General features: G+C 47.2%; 1 protein-coding gene across 3 annotated transcripts in view; it reads left to right on the top strand.

The window, feature by feature from the left end:
- The window catches only part of HECW1 (HECT, C2 and WW domain containing E3 ubiquitin protein ligase 1), a 499,703-nt gene that overhangs the window by 334,961 nt on the left and 142,145 nt on the right, over positions 1-22,597 (top strand). The gene's annotated exons all lie outside the window — the stretch shown is intronic.

The raw sequence follows: 22,597 nt of genomic DNA, 5'->3' as shown, positions 1-22,597 counted from the left end.
GTGTTTACATGGTGTACTGCACCTCAGAGTGTTTACATGGTGTACTGCACCTCAGAGAGTTTACATGTAGTACTGCACCTCAGAGTGTTTACATGGTGTACTGCACCTCAGAGTGTTTACATGGTGTACTGCACCTCAGAGTGTTTACATGTGATACTGCACCTCAGAGTGTTTACATTGTGTACTGCACCTCAGAGAGTTTACATGTGATACTGCACCTCAGAGTGTTTACATGTGATACTGCACCTCAGAGTGTTTACATGTAGTACTGCACCTCAGAGTGTTTACATGGTGTACTGCACCTCAGAGTGTTTACATGGTGTACTGCACCTCACAGTGTTTACATGGTGTACTGCACCTCACAGTGTTTACATGGTGTACTGCACCTCACAGTGTTTACATGGTGTACTTCACCTCACAGTGTTTACATGTGATACTGCACCTCAGAGTGTTTACATGTGGTACTGCACCTCAGAGTGTTTACATGTGGTACTGCACCTCAGAGTGTTTACATGGTGTACTGCACCTCAGAGTGTTTACATGTGATACTGCACCTCAGAGTGTTTACATGTGGTACTGCACCTCAGAGTTTTTAGATGGTGTACTGCACCTCAGAGTGTTTACATGTGATACTGCACCTCAGAGTGTTTACATGGTGTACTGCACCTCAGAGTGTTTACATGTGGTACTGCACCTAAGAGTGTTTACACATGGCACTGTACCTCAGAATGTTTATACATCGTACTGCATCTCAGAGTGTTTACGTGTGGTACTGCACCTCAGTGTTTACACATAGTTCTGCACCTTGGAGTGTTTAAATATGGTACTGCAACTAATGATGTTTATGTGTGGTACTGCACCTCAGAGTGTTTGTTTACATGTGGTACTGCACCTCAGAGTGTTTACATGTGGTACTGCACCTCAGAGTGTTCACATGTGGTACTGCACCTCAGAGTGTTTACATGTGGTACTGCACCTCAGAGTGTTTACATGTTGTACTGCACTTCAGAGAGTCTACATGTGATACTGCACCTCAGTGTTTACATGTGATACTGCACCTCAGAGTGTTTACATGTTGTACTGCACCTCAGAGTGTTTACATGTGGTACTGCACCTCAGAGAGTTTACATGTTGTACTGCACCTCAGAGAGTTTACATGTGGTACTCCACCTCAGAGTGTTTACATGTTGTACTGCACCTCAGAGAGTTTACATGTGGTACTGCACCTCAGAGTGTTTACATGTGATACTGCACCTCAGAGTGTTTACATGTGGTACTGCAGCTCAGAGTGTTTACATGTGGTACTGCACCTCAGAGTGTTTACATGTTGTACTGCACCTCAGGGAGTTTACATGTGGTACTGCACCTCAGAGAGTTTACATGTGGTACTGCACCTCAGAGTGTTTACATGTTGTACTGCACCTCAGAGAGTTTACATGTAGTACTGCACCTCAGAGTGTTTACATGTGATACTGCACCTCAGAGTGTTTACATGTGATACTGCACCTCAGTGTTTACATGTGATACTGCACCTCAGAGAGTTTACATGTTGTATTGCACCTCAGAGAGTTTACATGTGGTACTGCACCTCAGAGTGTTTACATGTTGGACTGCAGTTCAGAGAGTCTACATGTGATACTGAACCTCAGTGTTTACATGTGATACTGCACCTCAGAGTGTTTACATGTTGTACTGCACCTCAGAGTGTTTACATGTGATACTGCACCTCAGTGTTTACATGTGATACTGCACCTCAGAGTGTTTACATGTTGTACTGCACCTCAGAGAGTTTACATGTGATACTGCACCTCAGAGTGTTTACATGTGGTACTGCACCTCAGAGTGTTTACATGTTGTACTGCTCCTCAGAGTGTTTACATGTGGTACTGCACCTCAGAGTGTTTACATGTGGTACTGCACCTCAGAGTGTTTACATGTTGTACTGCACCTCAGAGAGTTTACATGTGATACTGCACCTCAGTGTTTACATGTGATACTGCACCTCAGAGTGTTTACATGTTGTACTGCTCCTCAGAGTGTTTACATGTGGTACTGCACCTCAGAGTGTTTACATGTGGTACTGCACCTCAGAGTGTTTACATGTTGTACTGCACCTCAGAGAGTTTACATGAGATACTGCACCTCAGTGTTTACATGTGGTACTGCACCTCAGAGTGTTTACATGTTGTACTGCACCTCAGAGAGTTTACATGTGGTACTGCACCTCAGAGTGTTTACATGTTGTACTTCACCTCAGAGAGTTTACATGTTGTACTGCACCTCAGAGTGTTTACATGTGATACTGCACCTCAGTGTTTACATGTTGTACTGCACCTCAGAGAGTTTACATGTTGTACTGCACCTCAGAGTGTTTACATGTTGTACTGCACCTCAGAGAGTTTACATGTGGTACTGCACCTCAGAGTGTTTACATGTTGTACTGCACCTCAGAGAGTTTACATGTGATACTGCACCTCAGAGTGTTTACATGTGATACTGCACCTCAGAGTGTTTACATGTGATACTGCACCTCAGAGAGTTTACATGTGGTAGTGCACCTCAGAGAGTTTACATGTGGTAGTGCACCTCAGAGAGTTTACATGTGGTAGTGCACCTCAGAGAGTTTACATGTGGTAGTGCACCTCAGAGAGTTTACATGTAGTACTGCACCTCAGAGTGTTTACATGTTGTACTGCACCTCAGAGTGTTTACATGTGGTACTGCACCTCAGAGTGTTTACATGTGGTACTGCACCTCAGAGTGTTTACATGTGGTACTGCACCTCAGAGTGTTTACATGTGGTACTGCACCTCAGAGAGTTTACATGTGGTACTGCACCTCAGAGTGTTTACATGTTGTACTGCACCTCAGTGTTTACATGTGATACTGCTCCTCAGAGTGTTTACATGTGATACTGCACCTCAGAGTGTTTACATGTGGTACTGCACCTCAGAGTGTTTACATGTGGTACTGCACCTCAGAGAGTTTACATGTGGTACTGCTCCTCAGAGTCTTTACATGTTGTACTGCACCTCAGAGAGTTTTACATGTGGTACTGCACCTCAGAGTGTTTACATGTGATACTGCACCTCAGAGAGTTTACATGTGATACTGCACCTCAGAGAGTTTACATGTGGTACTGCACCTCAAAGTCTTTACTTGTGATACTGCCCCTCAGAGTGTTTACATGTGGTACTGCACCTCAGAGTGTTTACATGTTGTACTGCACCTCAGAGAGTTTACATGTGATACTGCACCTCAGAGTGTTTACATGTTGTACTGCACCTCAGAGAGTTTACATGTGGTACTGCACCTCAGAGTCTTTACTTGTGATACTGCCCCTCAGAGTGTTTACATGTGGTACTGCACCTCAGAGTGTTTACATGTTGTACTGCACCTCAGAGAGTTTACATGTGATACTGCACCTCAGAGTGTTTATATGTGGTACTGCACCTCAGTGTTTACATGTGGTACTGCACCTCAGAGTGTTTACATGTGGTACTGCACCTCAGAGTGTTTACATGTGGTACTGCACCTCTGTGTTTACATGTGATACTGCACCTCAGAGTGTTTACATGTGGCACTGCACCTCAGAGTGTTTGCATGTTGTACTGCACCTCAGAGAGTTTACATGTGATACTGCACCTCAGTGTTTACATGTGATACTGCACCTCAGAGTGTTTACATGTTGTACTGCACCTCAGAGAGTTTACATGTTGTACTGCACCTCAGAGAGTTTACATGTGGTACTGCACCTCAGAGTGTTTACATGTTGTACTGCACCTCAGAGAGTTTACATGTGGTACTGCACCTCAGAGTGTTTACATGTGGTACGGCACCTCAGAGTGTTTACATGTTGTACTGCACCTCAGAGAGTTTACATGTGATACTGCACCTCAGAGTGTTTACATGTTGTACTGCACCTCAGAGAGTTTACATGTGGTACTGCACCTCAGAGTCTTTACTTGTGATACTGCCCCTCAGAGTGTTTACATGTGGTACTGCACCTCAGAGTGTTTACATGTGGTACTGCACCTCAGAGAGTTTACATGTGATACTGCACCTCAGAGTGTTTATATGTGGTACTGCACCTCAGTGTTTACATGTGGTACTGCACCTCAGAGTGTTTACATGTGATACTGCACCTCAGAGAGTTTACATGTGGTACTGCACCTCAGAGTGTTTACATGTGGTACTGCACCTCTGTGTTTACATGTGATACTGCACCTCAGAGTGTTTACATGTGGCACTGCACCTCAGAGTGTTTGCATGTTGTACTGCACCTCAGAGAGTTTACATGTGATACTGCACCTCAGTGTTTACATTTGATACTGCACCTCAGAGTGTTTACATGTTGTACTGCACCTCAGAGTGTTTACATGTGGTACTGCACCTCAGAGAGTTTACATGTTGTACTGCACCTCAGAGAGTTTACATGTGGTACTCCACCTCAGAGTGTTTACATGTTGTACTGCACCTCAGAGAGTTTACATGTGGTACTGCACCTCAGAGTGTTTACATGTGATACTGCACCTCAGAGTGTTTACATGTGGTACTGCAGCTCAGAGTGTTTACATGTGGTACTGCACCTCAGAGTGTTTACATGTTGTACTGCACCTCAGGGAGTTTACATGTGGTACTGCACCTCAGAGAGTTTACATGTGGTACTGCACCTCAGAGTGTTTACATGTTGTACTGCACCTCAGAGAGTTTACATGTAGTACTGCACCTCAGAGTGTTTACATGTGATACTGCACCTCAGAGTGTTTACATGTGATACTGCACCTCAGTGTTTACATGTGATACTGCACCTCAGAGAGTTTACATGTTGTATTGCACCTCAGAGAGTTTACATGTGGTACTGCACCTCAGAGTGTTTACATGTTGGACTGCAGTTCAGAGAGTCTACATGTGATACTGAACCTCAGTGTTTACATGTGATACTGCACCTCAGAGTGTTTACATGTTGTACTGCACCTCAGAGTGTTTACATGTGATACTGCACCTCAGTGTTTACATGTGATACTGCACCTCAGAGTGTTTACATGTTGTACTGCACCTCAGAGAGTTTACATGTGATACTGCACCTCAGAGTGTTTACATGTGGTACTGCACCTCAGAGTGTTTACATGTTGTACTGCTCCTCAGAGTGTTTACATGTGGTACTGCACCTCAGAGTGTTTACATGTGGTACTGCACCTCAGAGTGTTTACATGTTGTACTGCACCTCAGAGAGTTTACATGTGATACTGCACCTCAGTGTTTACATGTGATACTGCACCTCAGAGTGTTTACATGTTGTACTGCTCCTCAGAGTGTTTACATGTGGTACTGCACCTCAGAGTGTTTACATGTGGTACTGCACCTCAGAGTGTTTACATGTTGTACTGCACCTCAGAGAGTTTACATGAGATACTGCACCTCAGTGTTTACATGTGGTACTGCACCTCAGAGTGTTTACATGTTGTACTGCACCTCAGAGAGTTTACATGTGGTACTGCACCTCAGAGTGTTTACATGTTGTACTTCACCTCAGAGAGTTTACATGTTGTACTGCACCTCAGAGTGTTTACATGTGATACTGCACCTCAGTGTTTACATGTTGTACTGCACCTCAGAGAGTTTACATGTTGTACTGCACCTCAGAGTGTTTACATGTTGTACTGCACCTCAGAGAGTTTACATGTGGTACTGCACCTCAGAGTGTTTACATGTTGTACTGCACCTCAGAGAGTTTACATGTGATACTGCACCTCAGAGTGTTTACATGTGATACTGCACCTCAGAGTGTTTACATGTGATACTGCACCTCAGAGAGTTTACATGTGGTAGTGCACCTCAGAGAGTTTACATGTGGTAGTGCACCTCAGAGAGTTTACATGTGGTAGTGCACCTCAGAGAGTTTACATGTGGTAGTGCACCTCAGAGAGTTTACATGTAGTACTGCACCTCAGAGTGTTTACATGTTGTACTGCACCTCAGAGTGTTTACATGTGGTACTGCACCTCAGAGTGTTTACATGTGGTACTGCACCTCAGAGTGTTTACATGTGGTACTGCACCTCAGAGTGTTTACATGTGGTACTGCACCTCAGAGAGTTTACATGTGGTACTGCACCTCAGAGTGTTTACATGTTGTACTGCACCTCAGTGTTTACATGTGATACTGCTCCTCAGAGTGTTTACATGTGATACTGCACCTCAGAGTGTTTACATGTGGTACTGCACCTCAGAGTGTTTACATGTGGTACTGCACCTCAGAGAGTTTACATGTGGTACTGCTCCTCAGAGTCTTTACATGTTGTACTGCACCTCAGAGAGTTTTACATGTGGTACTGCACCTCAGAGTGTTTACATGTGATACTGCACCTCAGAGAGTTTACATGTGATACTGCACCTCAGAGAGTTTACATGTGGTACTGCACCTCAAAGTCTTTACTTGTGATACTGCCCCTCAGAGTGTTTACATGTGGTACTGCACCTCAGAGTGTTTACATGTTGTACTGCACCTCAGAGAGTTTACATGTGATACTGCACCTCAGAGTGTTTACATGTTGTACTGCACCTCAGAGAGTTTACATGTGGTACTGCACCTCAGAGTCTTTACTTGTGATACTGCCCCTCAGAGTGTTTACATGTGGTACTGCACCTCAGAGTGTTTACATGTTGTACTGCACCTCAGAGAGTTTACATGTGATACTGCACCTCAGAGTGTTTATATGTGGTACTGCACCTCAGTGTTTACATGTGGTACTGCACCTCAGAGTGTTTACATGTGGTACTGCACCTCAGAGTGTTTACATGTGGTACTGCACCTCTGTGTTTACATGTGATACTGCACCTCAGAGTGTTTACATGTGGCACTGCACCTCAGAGTGTTTGCATGTTGTACTGCACCTCAGAGAGTTTACATGTGATACTGCACCTCAGTGTTTACATGTGATACTGCACCTCAGAGTGTTTACATGTTGTACTGCACCTCAGAGAGTTTACATGTTGTACTGCACCTCAGAGAGTTTACATGTGGTACTGCACCTCAGAGTGTTTACATGTTGTACTGCACCTCAGAGAGTTTACATGTGGTACTGCACCTCAGAGTGTTTACATGTGGTACGGCACCTCAGAGTGTTTACATGTTGTACTGCACCTCAGAGAGTTTACATGTGATACTGCACCTCAGAGTGTTTACATGTTGTACTGCACCTCAGAGAGTTTACATGTGGTACTGCACCTCAGAGTCTTTACTTGTGATACTGCCCCTCAGAGTGTTTACATGTGGTACTGCACCTCAGAGTGTTTACATGTGGTACTGCACCTCAGAGAGTTTACATGTGATACTGCACCTCAGAGTGTTTATATGTGGTACTGCACCTCAGTGTTTACATGTGGTACTGCACCTCAGAGTGTTTACATGTGATACTGCACCTCAGAGAGTTTACATGTGGTACTGCACCTCAGAGTGTTTACATGTGGTACTGCACCTCTGTGTTTACATGTGATACTGCACCTCAGAGTGTTTACATGTGGCACTGCACCTCAGAGTGTTTGCATGTTGTACTGCACCTCAGAGAGTTTACATGTGATACTGCACCTCAGTGTTTACATTTGATACTGCACCTCAGAGTGTTTACATGTTGTACTGCACCTCAGAGAGTTTACATGTTGTACTGCACCTCAGAGTGTTTTCATGTGATACTGCACCTCAGAGTGTTTACATGTTGTACTGCACCTCAAAGTGTTTACATATTGTACTGCACCTCAGAGTGTTTGCATGGTGTACTGCACCTCAGAGTGTTTACATGTTGTACTGCACCTCAAAGTGTTTACATATTGTACTGCACCTCAGAGTGTTTGCATGTGGTACTGCACCTCAGAGTGTTTACATGTTGTACTGCACCTCAGACAGTTTACATGTGGTACTGCACCTCAGAGTGTTTACATGTTGTACTGCACCTCAGAGTGTTTACATATTGTACTGCACCTCAGAGTGTTTACATGTGGTACTGCACCTCAGAGTGTTTACATGTGGTACTGCACCTCTGTGTTTACATGTGGTACTGCACCTAAGAGTGTTTACATGTGGTACTGCACCTCAGAGTGTTTACATGTTGTACTGCACCTCAGAGTGTTTACATGGTGTACTGCACCTCAGAGTGTTTACATGGTGTACTGCACCTCAGAGTGTTTACATGGTGTACTGCACCTCAGAGTGTTTACATATTGTACTGCACCTCAGAGTGTTTACATATTGTACTGCACCTCAGAGTGTTTACATGTGGTACTGCACCTCAGAGTGTTTACATGTCGTACTGCACCTCACAGTGTTTACATGTCGTACTGCACCTCACAGTGTTTACATGTTGTACTGCACCTCAGAGAGTTTACATGTGATACTGCACCTCAGTGTTTACATGTGATACTGCACCTCAGAGTGTTTACATGTGGTACTGCACCTCAGTGTTTACATGTGGTACTGCACCTCAGTGTTTACATGTGGTACTGCACCTCAGTGTTTACATGTGATTCTGCACCTCAGTGTTTACATGTGGTACTGCACCTCAGTGTGTTTACATGTGGTACTGCACCTCAGTGTTTACATGTGATACTGCACCTCAGAGTGTTTACATGTTGTACTGCACCTCAGAGTGTTTACATGTGGTACTGCACCTCAGTGTTTACATGTTGTACTGCACCTCAGAGTGTTTACATGTGGTACTGCACCTCAGTGAGTTTACATGTGGTACTGCACCTCAGTGTTTACATGTGATACTGCACCTCAGAGTGTTTACATGTGGTACTGCACCTCAGTGTTTACATGTTGTACTGCACCTCAGAGTGTTTACATGTGGTACTGCACCTCAGAGTGTTTACATGTGGTACTGCACCTCAGAGTGTTTACATGTGGTACTGCACCTCAGAGTGTTTACATGTTGTACTGCACCTCAGACAGTTTACATGTGATACTGTACCTCAGAGTGTTTACATGTTGTACTGCACCTCAGTATTTACATGTGATACTGCACCTCAGAGTGTTTTCATGTGATACTGCACCTCAGAGAGTTTACATGTGGTACTGCACCTCAGAGTGTTTACATGTGGTACTGCACCTCTGTGTTTACATGTGATACTGCACCTCAGAGTGTTTACATGTGGTACTGCACCTCAGAGTGTTTACATGTGGTACTGCACCTCAGAGTGTTTACATGTTGTACTGCACCTCAGAGTGTTTACATGTGGTACTGCACCTCAGAGTGTTTACATGGTGTACTGCACCTCAGAGTGTTTACATGTTGTACTGCACCTCAGAGTGTTTACATATTGTACTGCACCTCAGAGTGTTTACATGTGGTACTGCACCTCAGAGTGTTTACATGTCGTACTGCACCTCACAGTGTTTACATGTTGTACTGCACCTCAGAGAGTTTACATGTGATACTGCACCTCAGCGTTTACATGTGATACTGCACCTCAGAGTGTTTACATGTGGTACTGCACCTCAGAGTGTTTACATGTTGTACTGCACCTCAGTGTTTACAAGTGGTACTGTACCTCAGTGTTTACATGTGATACTGCACCTCAGAGTGTTCACATGTGGTACTGCACGTCAGTGTTTACATGTGGTACTGCACCTCAGTGTGTTTACATGTGGTACTGCACCTCAGTGTTTACATGTGATACTGCACCTCAGAGTGTTTACATGTGGTACTGCACCTCAGTGTTTACATGTTGTACTGCACCTCAGAGTGTTTACATGTGGTACTGCACCTCAGTGTTTACATGTTGTACTGCACCTCAGAGTGTTTACATGTGGTACTGCACCTCAGTGTGTTTACATGTGGTACTGCACCTCAGTGTTTACATGTGATACTGCACCTCAGAGTGTTTACATGTTGTACTGCACCTCAGAGTGTTTACATGTGGTACTGCACCTCAGTGTTTACATGTGATACTGCACCTCAGAGTGTTTACATGTGGTACTGCACCTCAGTGTTTACATGTTGTACTGCACCTCAGAGTGTTTACATGTGGTACTGCACCTCAGTGTTTACATGTGATACTGCACCTCAGAGTGTTTACATGTTGTACTGCACCTCAGAGTGTTTACATGTGGTACTGCACTTCAGAGTGTTTACATGTGGTACTGCACCTCAGAGTGTCTACATGTGGTACTGCACCTCAGAGTGTCTACATGTGGTACTGCACCTCAGTGTTTACATGTGATACTGCACCTCAGAGTGTTTACATGTGGTACTGCACCTCAGTGTTTACATGTGGTACTGCACCTCAGAGTGTTTACATGGTGTACTGCACCTCAGAGTGTTTACATGTCGTACTGCACCTCAGAGTGTTTACATGTTCTACTCCACCTCAGTGTTTACATGTAGTACTGCACCTCAGAGTGTTTACATGGTGTACTGCACCTCAGAGTGTTTACATGTGGTACTGCACCTCAGTGTTTACATGTGGTACTGCACCTCAGTGTTTACATGTGGTACTGAACCTCAGAGTGTTTACATGTGGTACTGCACCTCAGAGAGTTTACATGTGGTACTGCACCTCAGTGTTTACATGTGGTACTGCACCTAAGGATGTTTAAATGTGGTACTGCACCTCAGAATGTTTACATGTTGTACTGCACCTCAGAGTGTTTACATGTGGTACTGCACCTCAGTGTTTAAATGTGGTACTGCACCTAAGGATGTTTAAATGTGGTACTGCACCTCAGAGTGTTTACATGTGGTACTGCACCTCAGAGAGTTTACATGTGGTACTGCACCTCAGAGTGTTTACATGTGGTACTGCACCTCTGTGTTTACATGTGGCACTGCACCTCAGAGTGTTTACATGTGGCACTGCACCTCAGAGTGTTTGCATGTTGTACTGCACCTCAGAGAGTTTACATGTGGTACTGCACCTCAGAGTGTTTTCATGGTGTACTGCACCTCAGAGTGTTTACATGTTGTACTGCACCTCAGAGTGTTTACATGTGGTACTGCACCTCAGAGTGTTTACATGTGGTACTGCACCTCAGAGTGTTTACATGTGGTACTGCACCTCAGAGTGTTTACATGGTGTACTGCACCTCAGAGTGTTTACATGTTGTACTGCACCTCAGAGTGCTTACATGTGGTACTGCACCTCAGAGTGTTTACATGTCGTACTGCACCTCACAGTGTTTACATGTTGTACTGCACCTCAGAGAGTTTACATGTGATACTGCACCTCAGTGTTTACATGTGATACTGCACCTCAGAGTATTTACATGTGGTACTGCACCTCAGTGTTTACATGTAGTACTGCACCTCAGAGTGTTTACATGTGGTACTGCACCTCAGTGTTTACATGTTGTACTGCACCTCAGATCGTTTACATGTGGTACTGCACCTCAGTGTGTTTACATGTGGTACTGCACCTCAGTGTTTACATGTGATACTGCACCTCAGAGTGTTTACATGTGGTACTGCACCTAAGAGTGTTCTCATGTGGTACTGCACCTCAGAATGTTTACATGTGGTACTGCACCTCAGTGTTTACATGTTGTACTGCACCTCAGAGTGTTTACATGTGGTACTGCACCTCAGTGTGTTTAAATGTGGTACTGCACCTCAGTGTTTACATGTTGTACTGCACCTCAGAGTGTTTACATGTGGTACTGCACCTCAGAGTGTTTACATGTGGTACTGCACCTCAGAGTGTTTACATGTGGTACTGCACCTCAGTGTTTACATGTGATACTGCACCTCAGAGTGTTTACATGTGGTACTGCACCTCAGTGTTTACATGTGGTACTGCACCTCAGAGTGTTTACATGGTGTACTTCACCTCAGAGTGTTTACATGTGGTACTGCACCTCAGAGTGTTCACATGTTGTACTGCACCTCAGTGTTTACATGTAGTACTGCACCTCAGAGTGTTTACATGGTGTACTGCACCTCAGAGTGTTTACATGTGGTACTGCACCTAAGAGTGTTCTCATGTGGTACTGCACCTCAGAGTGTTTACATGTGGTGCTGCACCTCAGATTTTACATGTGGTACTGCACCTCAGTGTTTACATGTTGTACTGCACCTCAGAGAGTTTACATGTGCTACTGCACCTCAGAGTGTTTACATGTAATACTGCACCTCAGAGTGTTTACATGTAATACTGCACCTCAGAGTGTTTACATGTGGTACTGCACCTCAGTGTTTACATGTGGTACTGCACCTCAGAGTGTTCACATGTGGTACTTCACCTCAGAGTGTTTACATGTGGTACTGCACCTCAGAGAGTTTACATGTGGTACTGCACCTCAGTGTTTACATGTGATACTGCACCTCAGAGTGTTTACATGTGGTACTTCACCTCAGAGTGTTTACATGGTGTACTGCACCTCAGAGTGTTTACATGGTGTACTGCACCTCAGAGTGTTTACATGTGGTACTGCACCTCAGAGTGTTTACATGTGATACTGCACCTCAGAGAGTTTACATGTGATACTGCACCTCAGTGTTTACATGTGGTGCTGCACCTCAGAGTGTTTACATGTTGTACTGCACCTCAGAGTGTTTACATGTGGTACTGCACCTCAGTGTTTACATGTTGTACTGCACCTCAGAGTGTTTACATGTGGTACTGCACCTCAGAGTGTTTACATGTGGTACTGCACCTCAGTGTTTACATGTGATACTGCACCTCAGAGTGTTTGCATGTGGTACTGCACCTCAGTGTTTACATGTTGTACTGCACCTCAGAGTGTTTACATGTGGTACTGCACCTCAGAGTGTCTACATGTGGTACTGCACCTCAGAGTGTTTACATGTGGTACTGCACCTCAGTGTTTACATGTGATACTGCACCTCAGAGTGTTTACATGTGGTACTGCACCTCAGTGTTTACATGTGGTACTGCACCTCAGAGTGTTTACATGGTGTACTGCACCTCAGAGTGTTTACATGTCGTACTGCACCTCAGAGTGTTTACATGTTGTACTGCACCTCAGTGTTTACATGTAGTACTGCACCTCAGAGTGTTTACATGGTGTACTGCACCTCAGAGTGTTTACATGTGGTACTGCACCTAAGAGTGTTCTCATGTGGTACTGCACCTCAGAGTGTTTACATGTGGTGCTGCACCTCAGAGATTTTACATGTGGTACTGCACCTCAGTGTTTGCATGTTGTACTGCACCTCAGAGAGTTTACATGTGCTACTGCACCTCAGAGTGTTTACATGTAATACTGCACCTCAGAGTGTTTACATGTAATACTGCACCTCAGAGTGTTTACATGTGGTACTGCACCTCAGTGTTTACATGTGGTACTGCACCTCAGAGTGTTTACATGTGGTACTGCACCTCTGTGTTTACATGTGATACTGCACCTCAGAGTGTTTACATGTGGTACTTCACCTCAGAGTGTTTACATGTGGTACTGCACCTCAGAGTGTTTACATGTTGTACTGCACCTCAGAGTGTTTACATGTTGTACTGCACCTCAGTGTTTACATGGTGTACTGCACCTCAGAGTGTTTACATGGTGTACTGCACCTCAGAGTGTTTACATGTGGTACTGCACCTAAGAGTGTTCTCATGTGGTACTGCACCTCAGAGTGTTTACATGTGGTGCTGCACCTCAGAGATTTTACATGTGGTACTGCACCTCAGTGTTTACATGTTGTACTGCACCTCAGAGAGTTTACATGTGCTACTGCACCTCAGAGTGTTTACATGTAATACTGCACCTCAGAGTGTTTACATGTAATACTGCACCTCAGAGTGTTTACATGTGGTACTGCACCTCAGTGTTTACATGTGGTACTGCACCTCAGTGTTTACATGTGGTACTGCACCTCAGAGTGTTCACATGTGGTACTTCACCTCAGAGAGTTTACATGTGGTACTGCACCTCAGTGTTTACATGTGATACTGCACCTCAGTGTTTACATGTGATACTGCACCTCAGAGTGTTTACATGTGGTACTGCACTTCAGTGTTTACATGTGGTACTCCACCTCAGAGTGTTTACATGGTGTACTGCACCTCAGAGTGTTTACATGTGGTACTGCACCTCAGAGAGTTTACATGTGATACTGCACCTCAGAGAGTTTACATGTGATACTGCACCTCAGTGTTTACATGTGGTACTGCACCTCAGAGTGTTTACATGTTGTACTGCAACTCAGTGTTTACATGTGGTACTGCACCTCAGTGTTTATGACTCACCCCCTGGGCCATGTCGTGCTGCGTTGCGCATGCGAGGGATACCCGGAGCCGGATCCGATGGGGGTAGTAGTCCTCTTGTGGCGGTGACCCGGTCCGTGCCCAGGGTGTCAAACTAAGAGGCAGTGCTCGGCATTAAGATGTTATAGAGTTCGACTACGCCACCCGTTGATTGCGGCTATGAAGCCGCCGCTGCAGGGCAGACCGCTGAGGCCGGTGGTACGGTGGTGCAGCGTGGATGGTATAACCCCCAACGGGAGGGGTATAGCCTCAGGGCACCTGGAAAGGCAGGGAGGAATGATGGTGGAAGTGGTGGTGTGACAAGGAATCACTGAGACGTGCGGTTGCAGTTTTCACAGCTTTACTCACAGTTCTTTATCAGGTCACTTGTGCGCAGTAAGGACCACCCGAGCCGTGCTGCGCCCACCAGGTGAGGGACTCGGCTAACTCCCAGGCAGTTCCGGAGCGTGGTCCAAGGCTCCCCTCTCTTCCTTCCTACTGGCCGTCCCCACTAGGGACCCACCTTTGTCCGGCTCCCTCGGGCCTTCTGGTGGTGAAACCTTTCCCGGTTTCCCTGACCCTATATGGTATGCCTTCCTGGTGGATATGGTGAGGGGTCGCGCCAAGGCTTGACCACGACCTCCGGTTCCTGGCTGAGGATAATTGGCCTCCACCAGTTTGGGATCCGGTACCCTTCTCTGCCAACCCTTCACCCGTTAACTCGTGGGATCTCAGGGTTCCCTCTCTTCTTGCGTCTCTGGGCCTTTCCTGGTGTTCCTGTTTCTCCTTTTTCTTCTTTCTCTCTCTCCGCCTCAGGCCTCCTCTCCAGGCCTGGCTCTGGAGCTGGGCCCAGACTGAGCCACAGCTCCCTGTCAGCCCTCTCTGGCTGAGCTCCTCTCTGAACTGACAGACCCAGACTGCACAGACTGACTCACTTAAGATGGTGCCCACCTTATATACTCCCTTCTGACACCCGAGCCCAGGTGACCAGCACCCAATGGGCTCCTACCTATGCCCAGAGTCCCTCCCCTCTCTGCTCCTACACCACTGGGATGTTCCTCCCCCCTCCCCACTCCAGCCAGGGACAGAAGCTGTCGTACCTGCACATCTATCTGGTGGGAGTACCGTTGGTCTGTCCCCCGGAAATGGGGTGAGTGTGGTGCATGCAGCCTACTGAGCTATGTTCCATGCTCCATCCTTACCCGGGAGTGGAATACCACACCTCTGGTTCGAGGTGCAATACCCCTGTAGCAGCCGAGTCCTCGGGGTGCTACATTCCCCCCTGGTAAATCACAGCACGTCCTCGGGCTGGAATAGAGCAAAACAATTAGACATACAAAAAATTTTTAAAGTGTACACTTGCATATAAGATATTAACTTTCAATCATCCCTTTATGGGAGGTCCTTTTCTCTTTAACGTTACTGGTCAAAACTACCGGAACTCTTTTAGCCTATGACACATTATAGAACATCACAGGTAACTTTTACATTATTATACTAGCAGCATTTAAACTTTCAATATAAGACATTTTCAAATAAACATTTTCAAAACATATTCCGGATCTTTGGCCACGGTGCAACTTGTGACCAGGTAAAGTGCAACAGTCACTAATTCCACGGTAGAAAAACAGTTCTTATAAAACCAGTAGGGGGCACTTTAAGAAGCGCAACTATTTACAGGGTGGCCGCTCTCAGTCCTCGGCCAGTGGGAATAGGGAATGGCTGCTCACAGTCCTCAGCCTGGTAATTTAGGAAGGGGGCACACAGGTAACAGTTCACACAATCAACAATTTTACGACAGTTCTTGTACCCCGACGGGTAACTATATACAACTCTTTGTTCACGCTACTTCCCTTCAGTAGCTATGTCCTCTCCGTGCTCCCTCCTGAGGGTAGTCTTCAGACCCGTCCGGGTCCTCTTGGCTTTCCTCATACTGCAACTCCTCCTCTGTTAGCCGGTGTACGTGAAGGGCGTACGGTCCTTTAGCACACTGATGCCGGGTGAAGGCGACCACATCACCCGGGTAGAGGTCACGTCCGCGGTGTCCCTCCGGCAGGTGGCTCTCGACATCCCTGCGGGTGACAAAGACGTCGCCGGGGGTTTGGTGATCCCGGATAAAGCCCCAGCCGTTCTCCAGTTGAAACTTTATTACGGTCCCGGTGGTGCGGGGGCCGTGGGCCGTACGGGGGTTTCGTCGGGCCCGGCGTTTCTGCTCCGCGCTTTGGGCCTGCAGCTGTTCCTCGCGGATTCGCCTCTCTCGCCATTCTCTCCCAAAGACCTCCAGCTGTTGACGGCAGCACTCCTCCCGCCGGGCTGCGGCCGCCCGGGTCTCCTTGGTGAACCCCATGAGGTCCTCACCGGTCGGATCTCATGCGAATTGGGCGTCTTCCAACGGGAGCGGGACAATTTTGGCGGGTGCCGGGGCCGGGATCAGAGGCTCACACAGGGGCCGTTCCCTCCGGAGTCGGCGGTTGATGTACTCCGGTGGCCACACGAAGGGCAGCCCGTCCGGGCTAGTATGCTGCGCGAAGAGATCTTCGCCCAGGGGCAGCACTGTGGAGGTCAAGGGCGCTGTGGGGGCAGCGGCGCCCGGATGCACCAGGCCTTGCGACCAGGCCGGCGGCACAGTGGAGGTAGAGGGCGCTGTGGAGCCCGCGGCGCCCGGGGGTACTCGGCCCTGCGACCAGGCCGGGGGAATCCTATTTGGGTCAAAGGACGGCACCGTTGAGGAAGAGGGCGCTGGAGGGGCATCAGCGCCCATATGCACCAGGCCCTGCGACCAGGCCGGTGGCACTTCCTGTTTTGCCGCGCTCAGGGTCAAGGGGCGTGGCGCGGAAGAGGGCGTGACCGCGGCTCCTGCCGCTTGAGGCCTAGTTGGGAGTAGTGGCGGTGCGGCAATGGGCGTGGTGAGTAGGACTTCGGGCTCTGCGACGGGGAGCTGGGGCAGGCTTGCGGCTACTGGGCACGGGGTGATGACGTTCCCATTACCTGCTTCCATCCTTGCAGCTCCCTCCGCGGCGTCGTCTCCGGCCTTCGTCCCTCCTGCACCATCCTCAGGGGCAGATATGCCCCACGTTGCGGGTGGCGTCCTCTGCTGGCGGGTTCCAGCCTGCTGGGCCATCTCCCTTCTCCATTCGGCCAGTGCTTCCTGCTGTACTCGGGCCATCTTCCGGGCCAAGGCCTCCAGCGCGGTCTGTGCACGCTCCCGATCTCTGGGGAGTTGTGCCAGGATCTCCACCAGGCCTTCTGGGGTGGCGGCCTGCAACAGGCTCCGAACCACGGGGTCGGTGCTGCTCGACCCTTCCTCCATCCCCGGGTGCGATCTGTCCAGACTCCTCCAGGCCGCACCCATCTTCTCAGCTTTATTCCCTATCCGCCCCCATTGGGAGTGGTCCCGGGGCATCTTAGTGACAGTCAGTTTCAGGGGCAGACCCCCCACTCTGATGGACATCTCCATTATTGTAGTCTCGGCTGGTGGGGGCGGTCTCTTCCTTTGGCGCCACTCTGGGGCCATGCCCACGATGGGAGGTGGTCTCTTGCCACCCTCTGGCACGCCCATAATGGCGTCCGCTCTGCCAGGGCGGGAAACCGTCTCAGATGGCGGGAATCGTCTCCTGATGGCGGGAAACTCCGCGGATGGCGGGTAAAGGCTGCAAATGGCGGGCAAACGGCGGGAAACGACTCCGGACGGCGTCCGATGGCGGGAATCCTCCGGAATTGGCGGGAGACTTCTTTTTGAGGTACATGTTAACTTTCCTTCAGGCACGCAGTACCCGGTAGTTGCGGGCACGTTATCCTGCCGACTACGCCAAAGTTGACTCACCCCCTGGGCCATGTCGTGCTGCGTTGCGCATGCGGGGGATACCCGGAGCCGGATCCGATGGGGGTAGTAGTCCTCGTGTGGCGGTGACCCGGTCCGTGCCCAGGGTGTCAAACTAAGAGGCAGTGCTCGGCATTAAGATGTTATAGAGTTCGACTACGCCACCCGTTGATTGCGGCTATGAAGCCGCCGCTGCAGGGCAGACCGCTGAGGCCGGTGGTACGGTGGTGCAGCGTGGATGGTATAACCCGCAACGGGAGGGGTATTGTTATGTTCTGCTACCAGAGCTAAGGAAAGAGAGGAGATCTGTCCCTACGATAGAACTCAGCTGAATCCCTACGATGTAACAGGGAACCTGATCCTGCGATCAGACCTGCTAAAGTCCTAAGCTAGTCTGTACGAAGACCTATAGATGTGGGGGAGGAATCCCTACAAGTACTAAGGACTGGGAGGAATATGGGACACCTCCTAACAGAAATAGTAGCAGACAGACGAACAAACAAAATATAAAGAACATAGAGGTCAGTAAACCAAGCAAACTAACAGAGCAAGACACAGAGCACAGGCTAGCTAGAAAGTAGATATACAATGAAGTCCAGCAAAGCCAGAAGGGCGGAGCAGGATTAAATAGGCCAACAAGGTCATGTGACCAGCAAAGGAAAAAAAACCTAACAGCAAGGTTCTAACAGTACCCCCCCTTCTAAGAGGATCCTCCGGATCCCCTAGGACCAGGCTTATCAGGAAATCTCCTGTGAAACGCTCTGATAAGTCTGGACGCGGAAACATCATCTGACCTCACCCAAGAGTTATCCTTGGGTCCGAAACCTTTCCAGGCCACAAGATACTGCAAACTACCTCTATACCGTCTAGAGTCAAGGATGCGAGAAATTTCATATTCCCCGTCCTCCACCACCGGAGGAACAGAGGCAGAGGCGTCACCATCCGACACAACAGCTTTTTTTAAAAGAGAGACATGAAAGACCGGATTAATTCTCCAGGAGGTAGGAACCTCCAACCTAACAGCAGATTGGTTGACAACCTGAAGCACCTTAAAGGGCCCTACAAACTTGGGACCCAATTTCTTAGAAGGAATCCTCAACCGCAGATTCCTAGAGGACAACCAAACCATGTCACCAACAGTGAACAAAACCTCCTGTCGTTTCCTATCAAAGTAGTCTTTAGATTTTCTGTTGGCCTCCTGAAGATTACCACGCACATCCGTCCAAACTCTTTCCAAATCACCGGAAAAATTCTCCTCCTCAGGCACGGCAGATCCCAACTTGGAGAACGACCCAAACGACGGATGTCTCCCAGAACAACAAAAAAAAGGCGAACAACCAGCAGAAGAAGATGTATGATTGTTCAGAGCAAATTCGGCAAGTGGCAGAAACTCAGACCACCCCTCTTGATTGTCTGCCACAAAACAACGCAAGAACTGCTCAACATCCTGGTTTTTCCTTTCTGTCTGGCCATTAGATTCAGGATGATATCCGGACGAAAACGACAAATTAATTCCCAACCTGTCACAAAAGGCACGCCAAAAACGAGCCACGAACTGAGGACCCCTATCAGAAACAATGTCAGTAGGAACGCCATGAAGTCTGACAATTTCCTTGACAAAGGCCTTAGCGAGAGTTTTAGCGCAGGGCAGTTTGATGAAGGGAACCAAGTGACACATCTTACTAAAACGGTCCACGACCACCCAGATGACAGTAAAACCCTCAGAGGGGGGAAGGTCAGTTATAAAGTCCATAGCCAAATGTGTCCAAGGAGCACTGGGGACCTCCAAAGGACAAAGCAACCCCGCAGCAGGAGTATGTGAGGACTTAGATCTAGCACATACAGTACATTGGCGTACCCACTTAATGACTTCCTTCTGCCATCCAGGCCACCAAAAACTGCGACCCACCAGTCTCTTGGTCTCAGAGATTCCGGGATGACCTGCCAACCGAGATTCGTGACACTCAACAAACAAATCTCTCCTAAAGGTCCCAGGCACAAACAACCTCCCATGAGGAGTGTTAGATGGGGCATTCTCCTGAGCTTTAAGAATCTCATCTTCCAAAACGGAGTCTAAAGCAGCTATCACAACACCTTCTTGTAAAATGTTTTCCTCTTTCTCAGCACCGACTATGGGAGAAAAACTGCGAGACAAGGCATCCGCCTTAACATTCTTAGTACCAGGGATGTAAGTAACGGAGAAATTAAACCGCGAGAAAAACAGTGCCCACCTAGCCTGACGGGCATTCAGGCGCTTGGCAGCGTCAAGATATATCAGATTTTTATGATCCGTAAGAACCTGAACGGGAAATTCCGCACCTTCCAAGAAGTGGCGCCAGTGTTCAAATGCGAGTTTAATAGCCAATAATTCCCGATTACCAATATCGTAATTCAATTCAGTTTCCGAAAATTTTTTTGAAAAAAAGGCACAGGGATGTAATCCATCCCCGTTATCCTGAGACAATACTGCACCAACCCCCACAGAGTAAGCATCAACCTCAACCAAAAACGGCCTAGTAACATCAGGCTGCATAAGGATGGGAGCAGAAGTGAACCTCTCCTTGAGATACACAAAAGCTTCAATGGCCTCAGAAGACCACTGAACCGCATCAGCACCTTTCCTGGTGAGATCAGTCAGAGGTTTGACAATACTAGAAAAAATTTTTATGAATTTTCTATAGTAATTGGCGAAACCCAAAAACCTCTGTATCGATTTCAAACCAATAGGCCTAGGCCATTCCTGCACAGCCTGAACCTTAACCGGATCCATCTCAAAACCTTTGCTGGAGATAATGTAGCCCAAAAAACTAATTCTCTGTACAGCGAACTCACATTTCTCCAGCTTAGCAAAAAGCGAATTGTCCATTAATAACTGTAATACCTCACGCACGCTCCGCCAATGAGACTCCAGATCTGGCGAATAAATCAAAATGTCATCCAAATACACAACCACATTTTTACCGATCAAAGGTCTAAGGATGTCATTAATCAGATTCTGAAAAAATGCAGGAGCATTAGTAAGACCAAAAGGCATAACCAGATTCTCAAAATGACCCACAGGAGTGTTAAAAGCAGTCTTCCATTCATCACCCTCCTTCATGCGCAACAGATTGTATGCCCCCTTAAGGTCAATTTTAGAGAACCACTTGGCCCCCAATAACTGGTTAAACAGATCAGGAATCAATGGCAGTGGGTAAGGATTGCGTACCGTAATTTTGTTAATCTCACGAAAATCCAGACAAGGACGTAAACCGCCGTCCTTTTTTTTTACAAAAAAAAATCCAACCGCCACAGGAGACTTAGAGGGCCTAATGTGACCGGCGGCCAAACTTGTCTGTATGTATTCCTCCAAAGCCTTCCTCTCAGGAATAGTAAGGTTAAATAAACGACTTTTAGGAAGAGTCGCTCCAGGGACAAATTCAATAGAACAATCATAGTCTCTATGGGGAGGCAAAACCTGCGATTCCTTCTCAGAAAAAACTCTCCAAAAATCCTGAATAGGAACAGGCAATTCTCCCCTATCCAAAGCTGCAATACGCCCGTTACAACACTTATCATAACATTTATGGCTCCAGGATTTAATTTCACTGGTAGACCAATCCAGTACAGGATTGTGACATTTTAACCAGGGCAATCCCAATATTACTGGAGAAGGCAAGTTATTCAACACTACCAAATCCAATTTCTCATGGTGAACACCATTAATAGTGAGAGGAAATTCACAGACCTTGAGAGTAATATTCTTCAAAGGGGAGCCATCCACAGAAACCACAGCAATGGGGGATGATAAAGGTTCAGGTTTTAAATTGAGTTTTTCCACGAATCCCCCATCAATTACATTCAGTGTAGACCCGCAATCAACAAACACCCGAAATTCCATTAATTTTTCCTGAGCAATCGTGGAAGCAGCTAAAAATACACCCTTGGAATTTAAACAGGCAATACGGGCATGACTGACCATTTTTTTTTCTTTCTTCATACGAAGCTCACAGCCTTTAATCAAATGACCAGATTTTCCGCAATAGAAACACAAGCCTTTCGAAAAACGACGGTCTTTTTCTTGAGAGCGAGGTGCCACCGATCCAATCTCCATCGGTTCACCACTGTTAGTACACACATTATCATAACCAGAAACTGACATAGCAGAGGATTTGCTCTCATTAACCCTAGCACGCAGTCTTCTATCCACCCGTATAGCTAATTGCATAGCCTGTTGCAAATCCTCAGGTGTAGGATAAGCAATTAGCAGGTCTTTAACCCTTTCACTGAGCCCAGCAAGAAATAGACTTTTCAGAGCAGAATCGTTCCACCCTGTTTGAGTGGACCAACGACGAAAATGTGTACAATATTTTTCGACATTACCTGATCCTTGTTTTAAACGTCTCAACTCAGTCTCAGCTGATGCGACACGGTCAGGATCATCATATAATAGTCCTAAAGCAGAAAAAAAACTATCCACTGATCTGAAGCATGTATCACTAGGTTGCAAAGAAAAGGCCCACTCCTGAGGCTCTTTGCGCAAAAGTGACATTATGAACCCTACGCGCTGGGATTCATCCCCAGAGGACTTGGGTCTCAA

Source organism: Phyllobates terribilis, unplaced genomic scaffold (genome assembly GCF_046119375.1).
Source record: "Phyllobates terribilis strain yellow unplaced genomic scaffold, ASM4611937v1 Scaffold_4__5_contigs__length_816908805, whole genome shotgun sequence".
Classification (NCBI taxonomy): Eukaryota; Metazoa; Chordata; class Amphibia; order Anura; family Dendrobatidae; genus Phyllobates; species Phyllobates terribilis.
Note: the sequence above shows the minus strand (reverse complement) of the source record. Positions and strands in the feature narration are given on the sequence as shown.